This window comes from Miscanthus floridulus, chromosome 4 (genome assembly GCF_019320115.1).
Source record: "Miscanthus floridulus cultivar M001 chromosome 4, ASM1932011v1, whole genome shotgun sequence".
Lineage (NCBI taxonomy): Eukaryota > Viridiplantae > Streptophyta > Magnoliopsida > Poales > Poaceae > Miscanthus > Miscanthus floridulus.
In genome coordinates, this window is record NC_089583.1 from 95,294,186 (window position 1) to 95,316,849 (window position 22,664).

The 22,664-nt window shown below is 46.3% G+C and overlaps 1 long non-coding RNA gene and 2 pseudogenes across 1 annotated transcript; 1 reads left to right on the top strand and 2 right to left on the bottom strand.

Annotated features, from left to right (window-relative positions):
• Positions 1-4,651: 4,651 nt before the first annotated feature.
• On the bottom strand, positions 4,652-6,788 carry LOC136552186 (uncharacterized). The gene is made up of 3 exons (XR_010782769.1): positions 6,709-6,788; positions 6,027-6,158; positions 4,652-4,854 (listed from the first exon to the last, which is right to left on the bottom strand). It is a non-coding gene; the product is annotated as an uncharacterized lncRNA (long non-coding RNA).
• Positions 6,789-13,628: 6,840 nt separating this feature from the next.
• LOC136552187 (probable inactive purple acid phosphatase 29) lies at positions 13,629-16,978 on the top strand (annotated as a pseudogene).
• Positions 16,979-17,474: 496 nt separating this feature from the next.
• On the bottom strand, positions 17,475-22,502 carry LOC136548849 (uncharacterized; annotated as a pseudogene).
• Positions 22,503-22,664: the final 162 nt, after the last annotated feature.

Consider the following 22,664-nt stretch of genomic DNA (forward strand, 5'->3'; position numbering starts at 1 on the left):
CCTGCATCAGTTGAAATAATAAGGCCAGGTGGGGAACCAATAGCCTTATGTAGCATCTTCATGAACCATTCCCAGTTGTCCTTGGTTTCACTGCCAAATACTCCATAGGCCACTAGGAACATCTAGTTATGGCCATCAATTCCCTACTGTAGCTGCTAACTGTCCCTTCCACTTTGCTATCAAAACTGTGGAGTCAATACCTAAATAAGGTCTGCAACCTTCAAGGAAGTCATCAATGCATGGCTTCAAGTGCTACAAACATCCTACTGAATCTTCTTTTGTTATTCTCAACATCCCACTCAACCTCTACAATAGCTGCCAGGACTTCTCTTCTCAATTTCTCTTTTCTAAGAAAAGACATGTACAAAGCTATCCTCCTAGCCACCTAATATCTCATCTAGGGCCATTTGCCGGCCGTCCCAAACAACGTAGTAGCTCACCTAGATGCAGTACTTGTCCTCTAACTTGCCCTTCAAAACTTTAGGACCAAGAGTTGGATCTTCCCTAAGCCAATTTATGATTCTGTCCTTGACCCAGTGATTGGTAGCCATGCAATTCCTTTGCACTTTGCCTGTGCTGGCACAGTTATGCTTGTGTGGTAACTTCTTAATCTCCACCCATCAATAAAACAAGGAAACAAAGTGAAGAGTTAGTAACACTGAATCAATAACTAAATCAATAACTCAATCAATAACTGAATCAATACTTGCCATGTCATCCTATCTTCACACTGAGATGCATGAATCCTCCACCTACACCTCTTGGCCTTACAATGTGCTCTATACCACCATGACTCACTATAAGGAACTGCAAGTTCAACTTCATTAAGCACAACATATTGCCTAATACACCTCTTATAACATAAACCATCTTCAAAAGTAACACCAAGAGCTATCTTAGGGTTCTCTATGTCAGTCACATGCACCACACCCTCACAGCCCCTCTCATCATCCACACCTAGTGGGTCATCATCTTTTGGGTCAGTGTCAGGATAATAATCACTGTCCTTAGCATCATCAATGAGCACATCCTTGTACTTCTCTTTCTCATCATCTACTCCTACATACTCAACTTCATCAGACTCTCCCCAGTCATCATCAACCTCAACATTATCATCACCTTCAGGATTATCATCAACCTCAGGATTAGCATGAACCTAAGGATTATCACCAACCTCAGCATTAGCATCAACCTCAGGATTGGCATCAACCTCAGGATTGGCATCAACCTCAGGATTATCATGAACCTTAGGATTATCATCACCTTCTGGATTATCAACTAGCTTCTGGATTATGAACAGCTTCAGCAGTATGAACAGCTACTGGATTTTCATCAGGCAGAATCATAGCTAATGGCAAACAAATGACCCGACTCTGTTCTGTGCTAACAACAAACTGAGTATCACCAGATGCATTGACATTACAAACTTGAGACTATAATAAATGAGGACCAGTGTCAACAACCTCTACAGTCAGTGGCACCCTTCTACTGTCCCAATACACATCAAATGCATGTAGCAGAGCAGAATCAGAATCTATGCGCACTGTCTCATCCTTGGTTTTGTCAAAGAAAGTAACCTCCAGTGCTTGATCTTTACCATGAACTATGTCCTCAGCAAGACAATCATAAAACCCATCCAACTGAAGATATCCTTATCCACCACACGCATGAAGTTAGCAATTACATGATAATCATCGAGCCCATCTGGTCTTTGCTCTACATAGGCAGGTACTCTAATTGCCAATCTACAGGCGGACGTCGGATCCATCCTAATTAAAAAAAAAAGACCACATCCAAATTAAACAATTTCAAACCGCAACCTTTCTAACGCATCCGCAGTCATACAAATCGAAAGAGTATGGGTTCAAGAAATCTCACCATTTTGGAATCCATTTCAAATTAGGCACCCTAGGCGGACAACCAGTGCACTGTGCGTTCTTCCTATTGGGGGACTTCATCTTCGGGTCGCGGGGGTGCTTGCAGATCCTCAGCCCCCCATGGTGGATGACGGTCGAGGCTGGAGGTGTCAGCGGCGGGCACCGGAGTGGGCGGCGTCGCGGCGGGCACCGGAGTGGAGTGGGTGGCGGCGGGAGTGGGATTGGGGAAAGTGACGGCCGCTAAAACCCTAACAGGTGGGACGGGCCGGTTAACCAGACCAGGCTCGGGTCGGTTATTAGCTGGTCCAACTAGACCCAAACATGGCTCAGGGGCGCCGGATGTCCAAACTGAATTTTTCTCTCTCCTCAACCGGTGGAAACCGGCCCGCGGTGTCCTCTGGCATAATTACAACAAACCAGAGTGTCTTCTAGCATACAACTCCACTTTAGGTGTCCGCCAGCAAACGACCACCACTGTGGGTGTCCGCCAGCCAATTTCCCAAAAAAATCTATGCAGCTGCGTCGCACGCCGCTCCCGCTGCAACAGCGCGTAGAAGAGCGACGCGTGTCCCGCTGGCCCACCAGGCGAGACGGCCTGCCATCTACGTGAGTTGAGCCGAGGCCGTCGTCAAGGCAACTCGATCCAAAATCACGTAAAAGCTGCTCCCCTCACCATGGAAATCCTTCAGTCCACTAGTTCATCAATGTCTCCATCTACTGGGGTGAGGTCCAATGGTGAGGAGTCGTGGCATGTGTATTGTGGAATCGACCTTAGCCGCAGGCCTTGGCCCCGTTCGGCTTGTTGAAACTTGGCTGAAATTGGCTGAAAACACTGTTCTGGCTAAATTATTGTGAGAGAACAATACTGTTCCGGCTGAAAAAAGAAGCCGAACAAGCCGGCTTCTGGGTAAACCGAACGGGGGACGAGAGTCGAGAGGCTTGAGGCAGTGGCTGGTCGTCGAGTTATGCGTTCGTCGACCGGTGAACATCGTGTTTGTCAAATTACAGACAAAAAAACTGAATGAGCTATGTCTTTTTTAAGAGCCATCGATAGGAGTATGCGGGCATATATTAATAGAGAAGAAGCAATTACAAAACAAAAAATAAAATAAAAATTATAACCTCACGAAGGAGGCAACAACACAACCATCGCTGCAAGAAACACAAAAACCACGATCCTCGGAAGCAACAACTGTCAAACGTCACTCTGAACGCCACCAACACAAGCGACGTAAACTAGTAGGGGAATTAGGTTTTCCATAGCGATGCCTCCAAAGAAGAGAACGGCGTTCGTGGATGTCGACAACGCTGAAAGGAGAACCTAGGTTTTTCAACCAAACTACTATAGGGTAGGGGGGGCTCACGACAATGCCTCCAACGAGAATGTGCTACCAAAGGCATTACCATTGTCGGCCAAAGCCAAGGGCCTCGCAGGGCCTTCGCTCGAAACGCTCAACACCCAAGCCCAAACTAGTCATATCGTGGACAACCACAGCCAACCGCCACCGGCAGAAGATCATTGTGGCCCCGGCAAGGTGAAAGGCATGCTTGACATGCCGCCGCCACGCCAGCCCACTAGGGCCGCCTCCCTCCTACATTGTAACAGCCACCGTGAGAAGCCACATCTTGTTTCTGCACCAAGTAAAGAGCGCCACCAACGCCGTTGCACATCGACGCCCCACAAGCTTCTATAGAAACCACGAGCATCCCCACACAAGCCGTCGTCTTCCGCTGGTTGTCGCGGCGGCGGCGAGCCGGCCACAGGCACGCGTGGCCAATTGAATGAGCTATGTCAATGAGTACAGTGGTATGCTCTAAATCCTTGTTACCTTATCGACGTTTCATGTGTCAGATGCTGCTAGAAGTAAGCTGGAAACAAAAGCACCCTACACACCAATTGACAGATTCTTGAAATTGTTAGTTTTATGTGTCAGATTTTGACAGAATGACTGATTTAAGTAGCGTTGTTTGTTTCCCTGCTTCACTGAACAGCAATAACAACAGACTCAAGGGACCTTCAGCATTGGAACCTTCTGTTATTGGCAGGCAAATAATACCGATACTGAGAGATGCAAATGTGTATCGATGTCAGGGTGTTTGGCTGAGAGATATAAACGGACACTTCTGCTCTCTTCGTGGTGTTGTTTCTTGAAGGCACATCTACATGATAAAAATAGAAGAAATTCTCATTGGTGGCTAGAAATAGGATGTTGTATTGTACAGGGATTTTGTATTTTCTTATTTATGTATGGAATTCCTTCCTTCTCTGAGCCGGCCACTATAGGAAACAGTGACGGCAAAGACAAAAAAAACACTCGGCAAAGGCTTTGCCGAGTGTACTCGGCAAACAACACACGTCATCTACAGTGTCGGCAAACAGCTATTTGCCGAGTGTTTTTTATCGCGCATTCGGCAAATGGTTTGCCGAGTGTCAAATTTAACACTCGACAAAAAAAAGTGGTTTGCCGAGTGTTTTTCAAAAATACACTCGGCAAAGGATCATTGTTTGTCGAGTGTTTTTGTGAATTACACTCGGCAAACCTATTTTTCAAAGAAAAAATTATTTTTTTCTCAGCATACCATTATTGTTTGCCGAGTGTTTTTAGAAATTACACTCGCCAAACCTATTTTTCAAAGAAAAAAATAATTTTTTTTCTCAGCATATTTCAGTTTAATAGCTGCCATACAAAACACTCGTACACCATATCTGCATGCATATCATGCTCTTAGCAACATAATTCTCATAATAACCACATGGACATAGAAATGAAGATGACAAATTTAAGAGACTAATGACAGGTATAAGTTCAGAAGAATCAACATCCAGAAAAAATTCAAAAAATATGCTACCAAAATAGTGAAGGTAAAACCATTGGGACCACATAGACATGTCTGCTACTCCATTCTTTATGAAACTAGCTTCTTCACTGCTGCAAGAATTTCCTGTTTGCGCATTACATCTTCTGCAAAATGTAAGCTGATGTGTGCTTAGTTGTTTGCCAGGGCACTCCCATAGTCTGCTTAATTAACAGAGTTAATGTAAAAAAAATTAACAGAGTTAATGTAAAAGCAAATCAATACAAATAAAGATGACTACACAGTTTAGACTGCGACTGCTATGCTTTTTGTCCTTCCAGAAAATTTGAGTCTGAACAAGAAGCTGCATATACTAGTAAGAATCGATAGGCGCCAAAACCAAGTTGCATTCAGATAAGCACAGTTGCATTCACAGATCAGAAGAGCTCTAAGGAGTGTTACCTTTGTCCCTGTGTGGAACCAAACAACATCTAATTTCTTATTAGAGCCACCACCTAAGTTCTTATTAGAGCCACCGACTATCTAAATCCTATTTTTGCTAGTATATATGTAAAAAAGGAGCTCATTAGGCGTCTTCAGTCTAGCTAGAATCAGAGCATGTAAAATTTGGAGCTAGTATCTGTTTTGAAACTAACTTCAATCTACATAATTTTATCAATGACACAGTAAACTATGATATATAGGAACACGCTATATTTCTGCTTCAGCAAATTAGGATTTGACAAGTTCTTCAACTTCTGAGAAACTAATTGCCAAAATATACTGTGCAAAAATAGAATGGTTGATATAGACAGGAACCATGAAGAAACTCGAATGACTCTAGAGAGATTAAATCATGCTTATCCGCATGCAGCATGCAGAATAACGCTTATATAGAATAAACAAAGAATGAAAGCATGGAATACTAACTACACATGAGGGACCATACTGGTTCCAACAAGGGCCCAAACAACATTACCACGACTCATTGTCAGTGCAAGTGTACAGCCCTAAGTTTCATACAGCAACGATCATTTTGCACCCTATGGGGTTTTTTAGTATAATGTTTAGGGATCAGGACAGAAGAAAGAAGAAAGAGTAATCCACAATTTAATCTCAGTTCTCAGTGGTTTAAAGAAAGGAACCATGGAAGCTAGTCTAATAAAGGTAGCGAGGAATGCAAAAGGGTCATACAATTCATCAATAACAATGCTTCGAAAGTATATTAAATTAAATTGTTAATCATGCATTCTTTACCAGTAGGGATAATAAAGCATATACTGATATACATATTAGTTTCAACATTATCATGCCTCTCAGTAGTAGGTAAATGAGCAAACAAACATAACTCACAGAAGCTTCATGGCCAAAATATCCATCCACTTCTCCTAGACCAACAGCGGCATCAGCTGGCCATGGAGAGCCTCAGAGTCACCACTAGCTCCAATCTCTTGGTGCGTTGTCAGAGACAAGAGGCCTGATAGGCTGAATCACATGGCAAACTCAATCACAAAGCTAATACTCCATGCTTATAGAGCAAAAAAAATAGCAGTCATATCCATTGGCCGTAGCTATCAGTCCTAAGGACTGATCAAGACCATTGCCTTAGTCAAAACACAGGACTAAAGGGGTGTTAATTTCAGACCACCAGCAATTTTATCCGTTCAGCTGCACTAGGCACATGACCATCAAATATAAACTAAACTTTTTTATCCTGCTGCCAGCTTAATAATTAGAACAGAGATAAAGAATTCAGTGCTCAGTTTTCAGCAACCTAGTTCAATTCGAAAATGGAACCACACCTAAAACAAATTAGCAACAAAGAAGGGCTAGTACTATCCAGTGTGCAGATTAGCTTCATCTCACAACAAATTAGAAACAAACTTGTGGTGTGGCTTAACAACAAATTGGCTGCAGGCTGCATTTGACGTTCAATCCATGTCTAAACAAGATACAATCTAAAATCTTGTGTATTTTTAAAATGTTATCATCACTTGACTGCAAGTGCACCCTAGTAAAATTTAATGGCTCTCACCTCCAGCCTCATGCGGCATGGCAATTTCACTTCGATCAGGCAACGATGCACCACGCCGCATCCGCCTCCGCCGCTCTCGGCCAGGGGGCTACAGCTCGCCCCTGGCCCGCGCCGCCGTCCCCTCCGCCGCCTAGGGTGCGCCGCCACCGGGCCCCCTCCCTGGATCTCGCCGTTGGGGGAGGGAGGGAGATCTCGCCGGGGAAGAAGGTAGGGGAGGGGGGTGCCGAGGAAGAAGGGAGGGGCGGGATCCGACGGGGAAGAAGGGAGGGGCCGGATCCGGCGGGGAAGAAGAAGGGGAGGGAGGGGAGGGGCTGGCCGCCGGCGGGGAAGAAGATGGGGAGGGAGGGGAGGGGCCGGGGGCCGGATCCGGCGGGGAAGAAGAAGGGGAGGGAGGGGAGGGGCCGGCCGCCGGCGGGGAAGAAGAAGGGGAGGGAGGGGGCGGGTGTGGGAGGAGGGGAGGGGAGGGTACGGGAGGAGGGGGGCGGGTGCGGGGGGCTGGGGAGGGGAGGGGCGGGTGCGGGAGGAGTGGGGCTGGGGAGGGGAGGGGCTGGATTTTAGGGGCGCGCGTGGTTTTTTTTTCTACATTTTTTTCTTTGCCGAGTGTTGTTTTTGGACACTCAGTAAACCTCCCTTTTTGCTGAGTGTTTTTTTGTGACACTCGGTAAACCTCCTATTTGCCAAGTGTTTTTTTGTTTGACACTCGGCAGACTTCCCTCTTTGCCGAGTGTTTTTTTTTTGCCAAGTGTTTTTAGGATAGCACTCGGTAAAGAATTTGTTTGCCGAGTGCCCGAGGAAATGCACTCGGCAAACATAAAAACACTCGGCAAATTTAAGGTTTCCGGTAGTGGGCGTTCCTATCCCACTATATTGTTGGTATCATAAATAAATATGTGTTGATGTCATTAGAGAGCATGGATCACAAATGAAAGATCACTTGTTGTATGAGTTGAAGGCCAAAATAGTTTACCATTTCATATTATTCAGAATCATTGGAACAGTACTATCTTATTGATCAATACAGAATCATCTGGTAAAAGCATTGTGAAAGTAGGTTAGCGAGTTACCCTTCCTAGGTACTCGGCTCCGTGTTATATAGGACCGGGAACAGCCCCGGTGTGGCATATACAACAAGAATCAGTTACAAGAGATATACATCAAGATATCTATCTATGCACCAACTTGTGCTACAAACTAGGAACTAACCTAGAGCCCTACCGAACCAACTCTAAGGAGCCATACAGGATATGCTAACAAACTCTATCATCTAACACCCTCCCTCAATCTCAGCCACTAACAAGGTTGAGATTGTCTCTAAATTGCCGAAGTTTAATGACAGGAAGGGCTTTAGTGAATCCGTCAGCAACTTGATCCCCAGAGTGAATGAACCGAATCTCTAGTAATTTTTGTGCTACTCCCTCTCAGACAAAATAGAAATCTATCTCAATATGCTTCGTTCTAGCATGAAACATTGGGTTTGCAGAAAGATAAGTAGCGCCTAAATTATCACACCAAAGCCGTGCTTTAGGAGGATGATCAATTCTCAATTCAGTCAACAATTTTTGTACCCATAACATTTTTGCAGTTGCATTTGCTAACGCCTTATACTCAGCCTCTGTGCTTGATCGTGACACTGTGGCTTGCTTCTGGGCTGTCCATGAGATCAGATTATCACCAAGGAAAACAACAAAACCACCAGTAGAGCGACGATCGTCAACACAACCCGCCCAATCCGCATCTGAGAAAGCACTAACTAACATTGACTTCGAACCTCCAATCCGTAGACCAAGATCAATAGTCCCACGGACATACCTTAGGATTCGCTTCACAGCGCTCCAATGAACTGTGGTAGGAGCATGCAAGAATTGGCACACCTTGTTCACCTAGAAGGAAAGATCAGGACGTGTCAATGTCAAGTAGTGCAGTGCCCCAACCACACTTCTGTATCGTGTTGCATCATCTGGCCCAAGCTTATCTCCCCCCTCAACACTAAGCTTCTCAGAGGTCGACAATGGTGTATCAATTGGCTTGCATTTGTTCATACCAGTTCGAGTAAGTATCAGCCTGTTCGTTTGGCTGGGCTTGTTCATTGCTGGATCGTGAAGAAGTACCGCTGGCTGGTTTGGTGTGAGAGAAAAATACTGTTCCAGCTGAAAATTTACGATCGTTTACGAGGCAATAAGCCCAGCCGATCAGGCTGTATATCAGTAGCATACCGTCCTTGAGAAAGAACCAGGCTGCCATGACTTCTTTTCACTTCAATGCCCAAGAAGTAATGAAGGTCACCCAAGTCCTTCAAAGCAAACTCACGTTGCAGATCAGCAAGTAAAGCATCTGTAGCTGCCTGAGATGAACTAGCCACAATAATATCATCAACATAGACAAGAACAAATAGACTGTGCTTCCCTTTATTGTAGTAGAAGAGAGAAGTGTCCGCCTTGGAATGAATAAAGCCAAGTGCTTGCAGCTTACCACATAGTCTAGCATACCAAGCACGTGGAGCCTGCTTTAGGCCATAAATTGCCTTGTCCAGCTTACACACATAATCCGGATGTGACATGTCCTCATAGCATGAGGGCTGATGCATATAGACCTCTTCTTCCAACACGCCATGGAGAAAAGCATTTTGCACATCCAACTGTCGAAGAGACCAGCCCCTGGACATTGTAATGGACAGAACAAGCTGAATTGTTGCTGCCTTAACCACGGGACTAAAGGTGTCCTCATAACCTATACCATACCGCTGCTTGTATCCCTTGGCAACTAAACGTGCCTTGTAACCATCAGCGTTCCGTTTGACCTTATACACCCATTTGCAGCCAATAATGTTTCTGCCTTTGGTCCGTGGAACAAGACGCCAAGTATTGTTGCGGATCAACGCTTGGTGTTCAGTATCCATTGCGGAGACCCATTTTTTATTTCCAAATGCTTCCTCAGATGTAGTAGGCTCCCCTTAGATGAACTGGCCAACATACCCCCATCTCACAGTACCATCTGTATAAATTTTTGGTTTGGATAGGTGTGGCATATACAACAAGAATCAGTTACAAGAGATACACATCAAGATATCTATCTATGCACCAACTTGAGCTACAAACTAGGAACAAACCTAGAGCTCTGCCGAACGAACTCTAAGGAGCCGTACAGGATATGCTAACAAAATCTATCATCTAACAAGCATGACTAATCAAATGTTGCTGGATTTGATATTTCATCAAACTGTAATCTTCTAGCAGCAGAAGCATCTTGACGAAGACCAAGCATAAGACTTGTATATCCTCCTTGGGTTGGATGAGCAACCATGGTCGGAAAACCACCATGTGCGTTGGTTAAATAGACTTGTGTGGTGCAATATTCACCCCAGTGCTTGCACTAGAAGGACCCTGTGTGCGGGAAAAAAAAAGAACATAGTCTTGTAAAGGAGTCTTTAAAAAATGGGTCATTTTTCTTACAATAAATTCTTCTGAATCTTGTCTAGATTATTTATTGTCTTTTGCACTCACAATCAATTCTTCTGGATCTTGCCTAAGTTCTGTATTGTCTTTTGCACTCTTTGCTTGTTTTCTAAGATTAAAAGTAGGAGATAAATATTACTACTTATAAAACTGAGGTGGGAAAAATGCATGCTTGAACTAATGCAAGTACCTTTTTCCTTACTGGTGGCCTTTTTCTTCTCTTTCTTTTTTTCAAGTACTTTTTTTTATCTTTTATTCTTTGGACCTGTTAGCACCTGAGAAGCTCTGATTGATATTTTACCTTTTAACATGTGTCCAGCATATTCAATACAACTTTGAGAAACCCCACAAGGTTGGGTAGGTCTTTGGCTTAATGAATTATCAGCTTCCAAGTTCAGTTTATCAATAGCCCTCTCCAAATCATCAAGAAAACTTTTGAAACTGAGCAATTCAATGCAATAGATGTCACCTTTCGAGAGATCCGTGCCACTTGTGCTCTTGAAGTTTCATTATCATCTATTTGTTTCTTCTCACAATTCTAATGACAGCATATTAAATTATACATATTATATGCAAACTATATGCTTCTGATATAAAGTCTTATCGGCTCTCAGTCTTGTGGTGCTCTTTCGAATACTCAAACCAATACTCCTGGTATATGAATTATACATATTATATGCATCATCCTCCGAGTTGAAAGCCATTCCAACTTCTGGTACGATAACAGATTGACCAGGATTGCTATCCGCCTAAAAGTACAACAAGACAAATATAAATATAAATACAATATGAAAGCCATCGTAATTTCTAGTATAAATATGGATTAACCATGATTTTTATCCACCTGTCATACAATGAGACATAATAACTAAAATATCTAAATTATAATAATCCAGCTGTAATAAATAAGTTCTAGGTTTTGATCGCTGGTGAGCAGGCGCTGGTCTATGGGTACTTTTTACATCCCTAACTATCTCCAACAACATCACCCAAAATATAAGACTCATTTTATGTTTGGGTAGCGCTACAGGCAAATGGTTCAATACCTTTTTTTTTTTGTCTTCTCCAACAACATGACCTAAAAAAGAACCCTTCCAACAAATGAGTTTTCAGAAGAGAGGATACTTATATTTAGGTTATGCCTTTGCTGCAACCCAAAATAGGTCTCGTATATAGGTACTCCGTTGGAGGCTGATACAGTACCATCCAGCACCCATTTTAGGTTTGGGTGCCTATATAGGTTATCTGTTGGAGATAGTCTCAACCCTCTTTATGCATATTGGGATGTTCAGCTTGTGGTAGTGGCATGGCCCACAAACTGATTTTCGTTCCCATGTGTGAACTTTGCATGAACTAACGAGTACAAGACTTGTGTTAGAAGGTTAAGCTAACTTTAATGAAAACTTGTGGTATGTATTATATAGCCCATGTTTAGTTGCAACCCAAAATCCTAAAAAGTGCTACAGTACCCATCACATCGAATGTTTGCGGCCCGTGCATGGAACATTAAATGTAGACGAAAAAAAAACTAATTGCACAGTTTGGTGGAAAATTGCGAGACGAACGTTTTGAGCCTAATTAATCCATGTTTGAACACTATTTGACAAATAAAAACGAAAGTGCTACAGTAGCCCAAAATCCAAAGTTTCTCTCAACTAAACACGCACATATTTGACATATGCAAAGATACTACTGGACGAAATTTATCCTAGAAAATTTCTAGAATAGAGCCAATTCACATGTTGATACGTGTGGCAGATTGAGTCATCGTATGGTCCGAATTTTTTTATTTTCAGTCTTTTTTTAAATATTCACAAATAGACCTCTGGTTTGATTTTCGTTTATGTACCCTGACCTTCGGCGCCATGGCTTTTGGCGCCGAGGAAACATGTCTCGGCGCCATGACCAATGTCGTCGAGGTCTTAGCGAGGCGTCGGACGTGACATGGTGATCTGACGTCGATGTGGACAAGGCCTCGGCGCCATAGATCTTGGCGCCGTAGATCTTAGGCGTCGGGTTGTTACCGTATAGATCTTGGCGTTTGAAATGAAACAAGTATAATTGTTCCAAAGAACATGCAATAACGTCTAGCTCAAAGGCCTGGGTTCGAAACCCAGCGCTGAATCTTTTTTTGCTACATTTTTATAAGCATTTTTCGGCAACTTTGATGTTGGACAGATTTCGTACAAATACAACCTGCTCAAATCCAGAGGGCCTAGGAGGATGCATTGCACCATGGAGTGCCCCTCTGTTCAATAGACCTGGGAGAACTCCCCCAAGGTGAAGTCTTTGAAGCAAACGGGTAGCACTGTCCTTAAAAACAAAGCCCCACGATGGCATGAGCACTTGCAATGCTGGTGCTTGAATTTCCATGGACGGGTGACAGTTACATCTGTCAAGAATTTCCAGCTGGTGGCTACAGCCGACCCAAGCCATCCTGATAGCGTCGGTGATGAGGAAACTGTTCTCCTGCAGTTCGGTAAGGTTGATAATGATATCTTCACCATGGATTATCGCCAGCCGCTCTCGGCATTTCAGGCGTTCGCCATCTGCCTTAGCAGCTTTGGGACAAAGCTAGCTTTGCCTTTACTTACCTCTGCCCCCGTTTTCCGGCCGGGCTGGCTGGCCGGCTGGCTGTACGCGTCTCCGTAGTCCGTATTAGCCGCCGCGCCGGACTCTGCTGCTTTTGCCCGAAGCTGCCACGGTTGCTGGCAGCCACGGATCGTGTACCTGGATCCGGCTGTCTTCGTTGAATCGCGCGATAATACCAAGTTCGTAACACTACATACTCCTCTCTGCAGCTGCCGCTGCGGCGCCGGATACAAGACAAGTCCTCTGTCTCGAGGCTAGGAGCTAGCAGTCAGATCTCAGACGCCGCGCCGGGAACGCATCGCATGCCCGTCGCAAACGAGGACCCCGTCTCCGCGTCGGCGTTCTCGAAATAATTTTTTATAAGCATTTTTTTTTGGCTACAACTGAGATACAGCATGTTTCTCGAAATAATTTTTTTTTCTATTTTTTATAAAAATATAGCAAAAAAAAAAAGATTCAACGCTGGGTTCAAACCTAGGCCTTTGAGTTAAGTCGCACACGTTCCTAACCAGCTGAACCGTAATGACGTTGTTGTATGTTCCTCGAAATAATTATACCTTGTTTCATTTCAAACTGTCAAGATCTATAGGGTAACAGCCCGACACCAAAATCTACGGCGCCGAGGCCTTGTCCACGTTGACGCCAGGTCACCGTCACGTCCAACGTCTCGCTAAGACCTCGGCGGCATTGCATGTTTCCTCGGCAGACTTTAATTTCCAAATTAGCCCTCAGTGTCTCACTCTCACGTCTCACCCATAGGGTCCGTATCGGCGGCGGCAACGAGCTGCCTGATAGTGACAGTGATAGAGATATATAGACCTTGCCGTGTCAACCGGGTCGGAAATACCTCACCGTTGGGTTTGGGTCGCGTTTCCATTCCATCGGAAAGCCACCGGGCCGTGACGCCGCCGCTCCGTCTCCGTGTCCGTGGATTCAGTGATCTCCACTCTCCCAGCCGCAGCTGCGCCCGCCAAGAACAAACCGACGCGGCGTCGCTGACACTCCTCGTCTCCTCCCAATAAGAAACTCGGAACCGTCGAAACCCGCCTCCCATAAACTAACCAACGACCAACCTTCCTCAGGCGGTCAGGCCCCAAGTGACCCGGTAGGCAGTCCCCAGATTCCTTCTCGCGATCTCACTGCACGCCGCACCGCACCGCGCCAGCATCAGCATGGGCGGCGGCGGCGGCCTCGGACGCGGGCGGCGGGGCGCCTACCTGCCGCTGCTGCTGCTGCCACCGCTTCTTCCTGCTCGCCGTGGCCGGTGCCGCCGCGGGGAAGGAGAAGGAGAAGGGGGCGTTCGGTAAGCTGCGGTTCCGGCGGGAGAGCGGGACGTTCAAGGTGGTGCAGGTGGCGGACATGCACTACGCGGACGGCCGGAGCACGGCCTGCGAGGACGTGCTCCGGTCCCAGGTGGCCGGCTGCACCGACCTCAACACCACCGCCTTCCTCTACCGCGTCTTCCGCGCCGAGGACCCCGACCTCGTCGTCTTTACAGGTCGGTCGTGCTTATCCGACCCTGTCCACAGATACTTAGCCAATTAAGTAATCAATCGATTTGACTTGACCATCTCACTTTTCATCCGAATCCATATCGCTAGTGCTGGTAGTTTGGTTGCCGTTGTCGTTCAGTTGGATAGAACATGTGAAAAGATTAGTCAGTCAGCGTGTGCGCGATGGTGATGAGAGAGATGTTTAGTTCATTGAAGTTGTTACGGATCGTGGTCGAGATCCCGTTCTGAAAAAAATTCTGTAGAGAAGTGTAGCTTCAGCTGCTTTGATTAGTTCAAGAAGGATGTCACGGGTTGCACAAGTGACAGCACGTGGCCTACTGGACTAGAGGAGCTTGTGTGTTCCAGACTGGATTCAGGAATTCCAAATCAAGGGGACCCGGCGACGGGTAGCATGCCATGACGACTCAGTGAGGTCCCAGTTGTTGATTGGCCTTGGATGACAACGTTGGACAACTGGCACGATGATGGATGAGTCCATGAAGGCAATGGGCACTGAATGTGGGTTATGCGTCAGAGAACAGTACAAATGTAGCTGCCTTTGACTATGTCTAGGCTACTGTCATGTTTCGTTGTGTTGTTTCACGGTCAATTATGGTTGATCTTTCCAAAGCTGAAACCTGGGTGTGGGAGGAACAGAAACTTAGCGAAGCCGTTGCTTTTATATTGTAGTAAAATTATTCCTAAACCATGCACAACAGTGACGGTCATGTGCAGACCATGTTTAGGGTATTAATTTATGACAGTTTTGTTGGGCAGGTGATAACATCTATGGTGCGGATTCAACTGATGCGGCCAAGTCTATGGATGCAGCAATTGCCCCAGCCATTGACATGAAACTACCTTGGGCTGCTGTGATTGGGAACCATGACCAAGAGGGTACGCTGTCGCGTGAGGGTGTAATGCGTCACCTTGTGGGCATGAAAAACAGCCTTTCAAGCTTCAATCCGGAAGGAATTGAAATTGATGGTTACGGAAATTACAATTTGGAAGTTTCTGGGGTTGAAGGAACACCCATGGATGAAAAATCAGTGCTCAACCTGTATTTCCTAGACAGTGGTGACTATTCTACTGTACTATCAATCAATGGTTATGGTTGGATCGAGGCTTCGCAGCAAGTCTGGTTCCAACAAACATCTTCAAGTCTACAGGTTAACAACTTACTGACATTGTTTTGGGGAAAATGTTCATCTTAGCCCATTGCTCTATGTTTTTCCTTTTTGCCTGGTACAACAAGCTCAAACAAATCAGGATTGTTGTTTGGAGATTATTTTCTTCACTTGTGAGATATCTGTTATCATTATAGAAACTATATCATAGTGCTAAATTAAATGAAATGGTGCATTGATTTGAGCGAGCATTCTTAGAAGGTTCCTAAAACTATGAGTTGATGCCTTGATGGAGTTATCTGCTGTACCAAGCTTAACGCTGCAAAAACGCTATATTTAATCCTTCTGATGTCTTTAAGTCAAGGCATGGCTTGTTGAAACAAATGTATCTAATTTTGGTAATGCTATAGTTCACAAAACTGAACATATCTAAAATGCCAGATGGACCAGATTGGTACGACCGTACGAGCAGATTAAACTACAAAGAATGTATTTACACTCGTTTCTGTACAGAAGATCATCATTTTTCTATGTTATCGATCACAGTTGTTCTTGAAAAAATGCAGGCAAAGTATATGAATGAGAACCCGAAACAGAAGGAACCAGCACCTGGCCTTGTGTTCTTCCACATTCCACTACCAGAGTTCAGCAGTTTTACAGTAGCCAATTTCACAGGAGTAAAGCAGGAGGGTATCAGCTCAGCATCAATTAACTCTGGGTTCTTTGCCTCCATGGTGGAGGCTGGAGATGTGAGGGCTGCCTTTGTGGGACATGATCACATTAATGACTTCTGCGGGAAGCTCAGTGGTATTCAGCTCTGCTATGCTGGTGGATTTGGTTACCATGCCTATGGGAAGGCTGGGTGGTCAAGGAGAGCAAGGGTGGTGTCTGTGCAACTTGAGAAGACAGACAACGGTGAATGGCGAGGAGTCAAGTCCATCAAGACATGGAAGAGGCTTGATGATAAACATCTTAGCACAATTGACTCTGAGGTCCTCTGGAACAGAGGCTCTAATGGTAAGACACTCTCTTATGCCTGGATATGATGCTTAACTCAATCCTGCCTTAGTAACTGTAGAGTATGAGACTATGGGTGCCTTCGGTGAATGGTTCTCGTAAAAGGGGGAAAAACTATCTAGGACAAGTGATATGATGTTTCATGTAGGGTTTATTTCCTGTTTTTCTATGCAACAACTAACCTATGAATTGCCTGACATGGAGGCGCAGGAAGAATCCTGATGGTAGTTAACTTTTGATGCAGACAGGAATGGTGCTCCGTAAGGGATCTCATACAGCAACTGTAGAGTATGAGACTATGGGTGCCTTCGGTGAATGCTGGATGGCCAATTTACTATAGAAGTGGAAAATGCAGAAGTGTGTACATGAGGGAGAAGATCGTATACGGACACATACACGCAGGTTTCTGCTGTTGTATTTTTCCATGTTTACAAAATAAGTAATTGCAATTCGGTGCAGCTGTCAATTATTGCAAGTGGTCTCATATATAGTGCAATGGTCAAAGGAAAACGAGAATGCAATGTTACTGTAGTCCCATCTCTGTCAAAGGAAAACGAGAATGCAATGTCATTGTAGTCCCATCTCTCAAGTTTCAACTGCAATTGAAACCTCAGAGTTACCACAATATCCATTTTTCATATAACTAGTGAATGTTCTTATGCAATCAATTAAGAAGCTGATGGGTAAGAAATTGCCATCAGTATCTATATACTCTTATAAAACTAAACCTCACTAGATGTTTTATATTTTCATGCAAGGTGTCCACATTATTCTCCTCAGTGTCTCAATAATTTGCAATCCTTTCATGCAAGCTATCCATGTCATTTCTTATTAATTACAAAAAAAATATCCACACTATCTCTATTATGTGTAATATTTTTAATCTTTAATCTATTAACATAAAGTCATCTACATATACTATTGTTGTCATCACCTATTCTTCTATAATGTGATCAAATATCTATTAGCTTAACGATATTTTACTAGATCTGATACAATAAAATAACATGCAAGTCAAATTCATATATATATATATATACACACAGAATACCATATAGTAATGTTACATATAAAACAGATTTATTTTTAAGAAAATCTTGCGGCAACACTCGATATGCTTCTAGTACTGAAAGAGGCATCCAAATTCGCCTTGCACCCAGAATTCTCCACATACTAAACCTACTACTGATACTGACAACACCTACCTCACCCAGTGGAACGATAGATTTACACGTCGTCTATATACAGTTGATAAAAGAATCAGATTCTATTCACAGAAGAGCTTTGTACCACGGGCCATGGACCATCCCTGATACCGTGGCCACCTTGATCAGCACCTCGGACGCCTTCACCACCCTATCGACGAGCCTGGCCGCGCCGACTCGGCGCAGCGCCGCGTCAGCCAGCTTCTGGCCCTTGTGGCCGCTGCCGCCGAGGACGACGCCGAGGAAGGCGCAGAAGACGGCCCTGGAGACCATCTTGAAGACCACGTCGCCGGGCTGGAGGCTCTTGAGGAGCACCCGGGCGGTCGTCTGCCTCCTGCCCTGGATCTTCTCTTCCGACGGTGAGCCAACCGCCGCCGACGCGCTCATCATCGCCTCCACTATCTCTTCGGCGCCCGCGTCAGGGGAGGCGTCCAGCATCTTCACGAGAGCCTTGAAGAGCTCTGCGGTGGCGTTATCCAGTTCCTGAGCCGTGGCCTTTGAGCTCTCGCCCATCAGAACCTGACGCAGGATGAGCATGCTGGAAAAACAACAGAAGTTGGGACCAATGTCATCAGAAATTTAGAATTAATCTTTATGACAGATTAGATTGTAGTTAAGATGAAGGATAGAAAATATAGCTAGTTACCTTGTAGCTATCACGATGACTTGTTGGAACTGGCTCTGCACGGCCCTCAACCTCATCAAATTAATCTGGAAGCTCTCAGGAGTCGACTGCATTTGCAAGCCCTCTACGCTGCTAACAAGCTGGAACAGGCTAGGCCAATCCTTATCAGCTTATCAAGCTCGTCACCCTTGCACTCTGGCTGCCCAGAAACGCCTCCTGCAGCTGCAGGCGAAGAAGACAACGGTTGGCGCACCGCAGCTGCTGATGGCACAACTGAAACTGAAAGAGAGCCTAAATGTTCCCTCCACTCTTGTCGGGCGACGTTCTTCGACGTCGAAATCCATCGCACGGTCAGAGGGAGGGAAGCTCCTGCACTGGCAGGAGGTCCGTAGCGATCGCCGAAAGCGTTCTGCAGGTAGTCCACGCCAGTAGAACCTTGTATGATCCGTTGCATCGCCATCTGGATACGCGCCTTGCTCACTTCTGCTTGCAGCTCCTTTATTTCCTCCAGGGCGAAACGCAGGCCCTTGACGGCACCGACGACGAACGAGCTGGTGCCGTCGGCATCAGCTTCAGAGCTCGCAGCTGCCAACTCGGTCAGCAGCTTGTCGTGGCTTTTCTTCATCTGATCCTCCTTCGCCACAGCGGAGAGCCTGCGGACCATGCCCAGCGAATACTGCAAGACCTGCCCCAAGTATTGTGCGTCCTGGGAACCTGACCCGAGTACCTGAGACAGAATTTCAACGTCGATTTTCTCAAGGATTTCCTCCTTCCACCCCTTGGGAGACAGCTCGTGCAATGAGTCCCTGGCTTCCTTGACTAGGCTGACCAGCTGGCTGTAATCAGGTTTGTCTCCTCTCATGGAGTCCGTGACCAAATCCCAGAACGCTTTCTCCATGGCTTCCCTCACTTTCTCCTGGAAGGCGTTCTCGGCAGCAGGACCAGCAGCGCTGTCAGATTTTCCAGCGAAAGCACTGCCGTCGTCCTGATGAAGCATTTCATTCACCATTCTCTCGTTCTCTGTCGGCTGCTTCACTGGTGATGGTGACGAACTACCTGACGATGAATTGATGCTCAAGGCAGGGGTAGATACGCCGTCTGCGGCAGGTTTCTGTACTGGACTTGCATCCTTCTTCGCTTCGAAGAACTTCGACCTCGTGTCTGAAAGAGCAGAGTCCATCCGCGCGACACCAGGATCGCCGCTCAGTAGCTGAACCTTGCCACGCAGGAGCTTCTGGTCATCGGCGACCTGCCGCTGGATTGCCTTCATATCATGGGTGAGCCTGCTCGGCGACCGCCCGTCCGCGGTCAGCTTGCACGTCTGCATCATCGACAGCTCGAGCTTGCAGGCGGCCCTGACAAGGTCTCCCTCCAGCAACGTCGCGTCTTTCACCTTCCACGCCACGAAGCGGTAGAGGTACGCGCACCACGCCTTGTCGAAAGCAGCCAACTGGTCCCTGAACTTCCTCTGAACAGCCGAAGAAGGTCCATCGAGTACTGTCTTCGTCAGCAGCTCCAACTCCTCGACGAAGCTGGCCGCCGACTCCATGAGCTGCGTCTCCCCGTCGCGTTGCCCGCTCAAGACCGCGCTTGGATGAGCCAGGATCATGTAGGCAGAGAGCACGACCCTCAGTGAGTACCTAGCAGTCGGTTCTCTTGGGAACTTTGGGTAACCGTGACCGGTCTCTTTGCCACTGCCGCCGGCGCTGTCGTTCCCACGCTGCTGCTTCGAGTACGTCGAGGTGCGGCGGGCTTCCTCCTTGGGGGAGCGGCGAGGTGTTTCAGCAGATGATCGACGTTTTCCACCGGCGCAGTGCTAGAGATCACGAAACGCCTCTCCAGTCGATCGAGCAGTGCCCTCGTGGCCTGGAGAACGGGAGGGGACTCCATCGACATGGCCAGGTTTTCGAACGACATGTTCTTGACAGACTTGCCGTTGATTCCCGAGGAACCGAAAGCCTAAACCAGCGCCAGTGTCGTCTTCTTGGACAGAGTGAATTTTTTTTCCAGCATCTGAAGTTCACAGGGAACGGAAAATCCGAATTAGTATTCGCTCTAAAGTCGTAAGCAATTGTCAATATATGTATTGTGGGAGACGAGTACTATACCTTGCTAGCTTCATAGAAAGCAGATCTGCATGCTTGGTGTAATCAGCACGAGGGCTTTGGTGCTCCGTCAAGTACTCACGTCGTTGCCTTTCCGGTGTCTAAACTTTGCAGCAACTTTGTCGCCGCCACCGCACGTTCCTCCGCCGGCTGTACCTCCATTGCCACAAACTCCAGAGCTCCCGTCATCGAAGCCGTCCCCTCGCCTGAGTCCTGACCGATCAACGCGAATTGCGCAAGCGACCGGAGGCTTCTCTTTTCCTCTCCCGTTGGCCCCGATTGCCGCTGGGTGCAGATTAAAATAGAGGGCCGACTGTCGATGACAAATTGGCAATCGGTTTGGATGCCCAGACTCCGAGACGGAGGACGAACCGGGAGAGGGCGACCGCCAGCCCACTACGGACTTTTGCCCTCTCTGGAATTTTTGTTATTTTTATAATCTTTTCTTCAAATCTTAATTTAAAAATAATTTCGCCCACTTTTTATTTTTTATTTCTAATCCTTTGTCCACGTCAACGCGTCTAGCGCGGCAAAAAACACGTTTCTGCGCCACATGCAGCAGTCTGCCACCTTGCAATGAGTCCCTCACTTCCTTGATCAGGCTGACCAGCTGGCTGTAATCAGGTTTGTCTCCTCTCATGGAGTCCGTGACCAAATCCCAGAACGCTTTCTCCATGGTTTCTCTCACTTTCTCCTGGAAACCGTTCTCGGCAGCAGCACCAGCAGCACTGTCAGATTTCCCACCGAAAGCACTGCCATCGTCCTGATGAAGCATCTCATTCACCATCCACTCGGACTACAGATCTCCTAGCTGGCATAGTTTCCAGGAGAGCGTTCAACACTTGCATCGATTTGGCACGAGATACAGGAGCCAGCAGGGCTTGTTAGTTAATTTGTCTCAGCCACATTGGTCAGAGGGGCAAATGGTGTAGCCCATTGTTGTGATCCAACACTATTTTGACGGATGTGTGTTCTGTCATACGTGCATTATGTTCTTTTTTTTATAAGAACGTTTGTCATGGACTGATGGATAGCATGATGATAATACTCTCTTTGGCAAAATGTCAGTCAATCCATAAACTCTTGATGGTTTGTCTGGTCAGTTATTCTGAATAGATCTCACATTCAGCAATGAACTACCGTATCACCATTTACCAAACATAAATACAGTACTGAGAGAGTATTAGGGTTGTATAATACTTGGATTGACCATCAATAGACATAATCAGTGTACATATATAGACCACAAGGGGAGCCACTAGGGGCAGGCCCATGGGCCGTATATCTACTGTCTAACACACCCCCACAGTCGGAACTGGGAGCACCGCGAACGTTAAGACTGGACCTAAACTCTGTAAACACTGATGTCGGAAGTCCCTTGGTGAAGATGTCGGCATACTGCGAAGAGGTAGGGACATGCAGCACACGAACTTCTCCAAGGGCAACTCGCTCACGAACAAAGTGAAGATCAATCTCAACATGTTTGGTACGCTGGTGCTGAACTGGATTGGTGGAGAGATAAACAGCACTGACGTTGTCACAATAGACGATGGTGGCTCTGCGGAGAGGACAGCGAAGCTCACCAAGTAACTGACGCAGCCAACAAGCCTCGGCGACACCATTTGCCACACCACGGTACTCAGCCTCTGCACTCGAACGAGACACTGTTGCCTGACGCTTGGCAGACCATGAAATAAGATTGTCGCCAAGGAATACAGCAAAGCCAGAAGTCGAGCGGCGAGTGTCTGGACATCCTGCCCAGTCAGCATCAGAGTATACTGTAAGAGTGTCTGGTGCACTGCGAGAGATGTGAAGGCCAAGATCCTGACTTCCCTGCAAGTATCTGAGAATGCGCTTCATAGCAGCAAGATGTGGTTCTCTGGGATCATGCATGAACAAGCACACCTGCTGCACTGCAAAGGCAATATCTGGACGAGTAAAGGTGAGGTACTGCAAGGCTCCGGCAATACTGCGGTAGTCTGTAGCATCTGTCACAGGTGTTCCATCAGCCGACAATTTATGGTGAGTCTCCACAGGAGTGGTGCAAGGCTTGCAGTCACGCATGCCCGCCCTGTCCAGAATATCCAAAAGATACTGACGCTGGGAGAGGAACAGGCAATCACCTCTGCGCTCCACTGAGATGCCCAAGAAGTGATGCAGTGGACCCATATCAGTCATGGAGAATTCCTGGCGAAGAGCTGAAATAATCCGCTGAAGAAAACCTGACGACGAAGCTGTGAGCACAATGTCATCAACATAAAGCAGGAGATAAGCCACTGCACTGCCTCGATAGTATGTGAATAAAGAGGCATCCGACTTCGACTCAACAAATCCAATCGA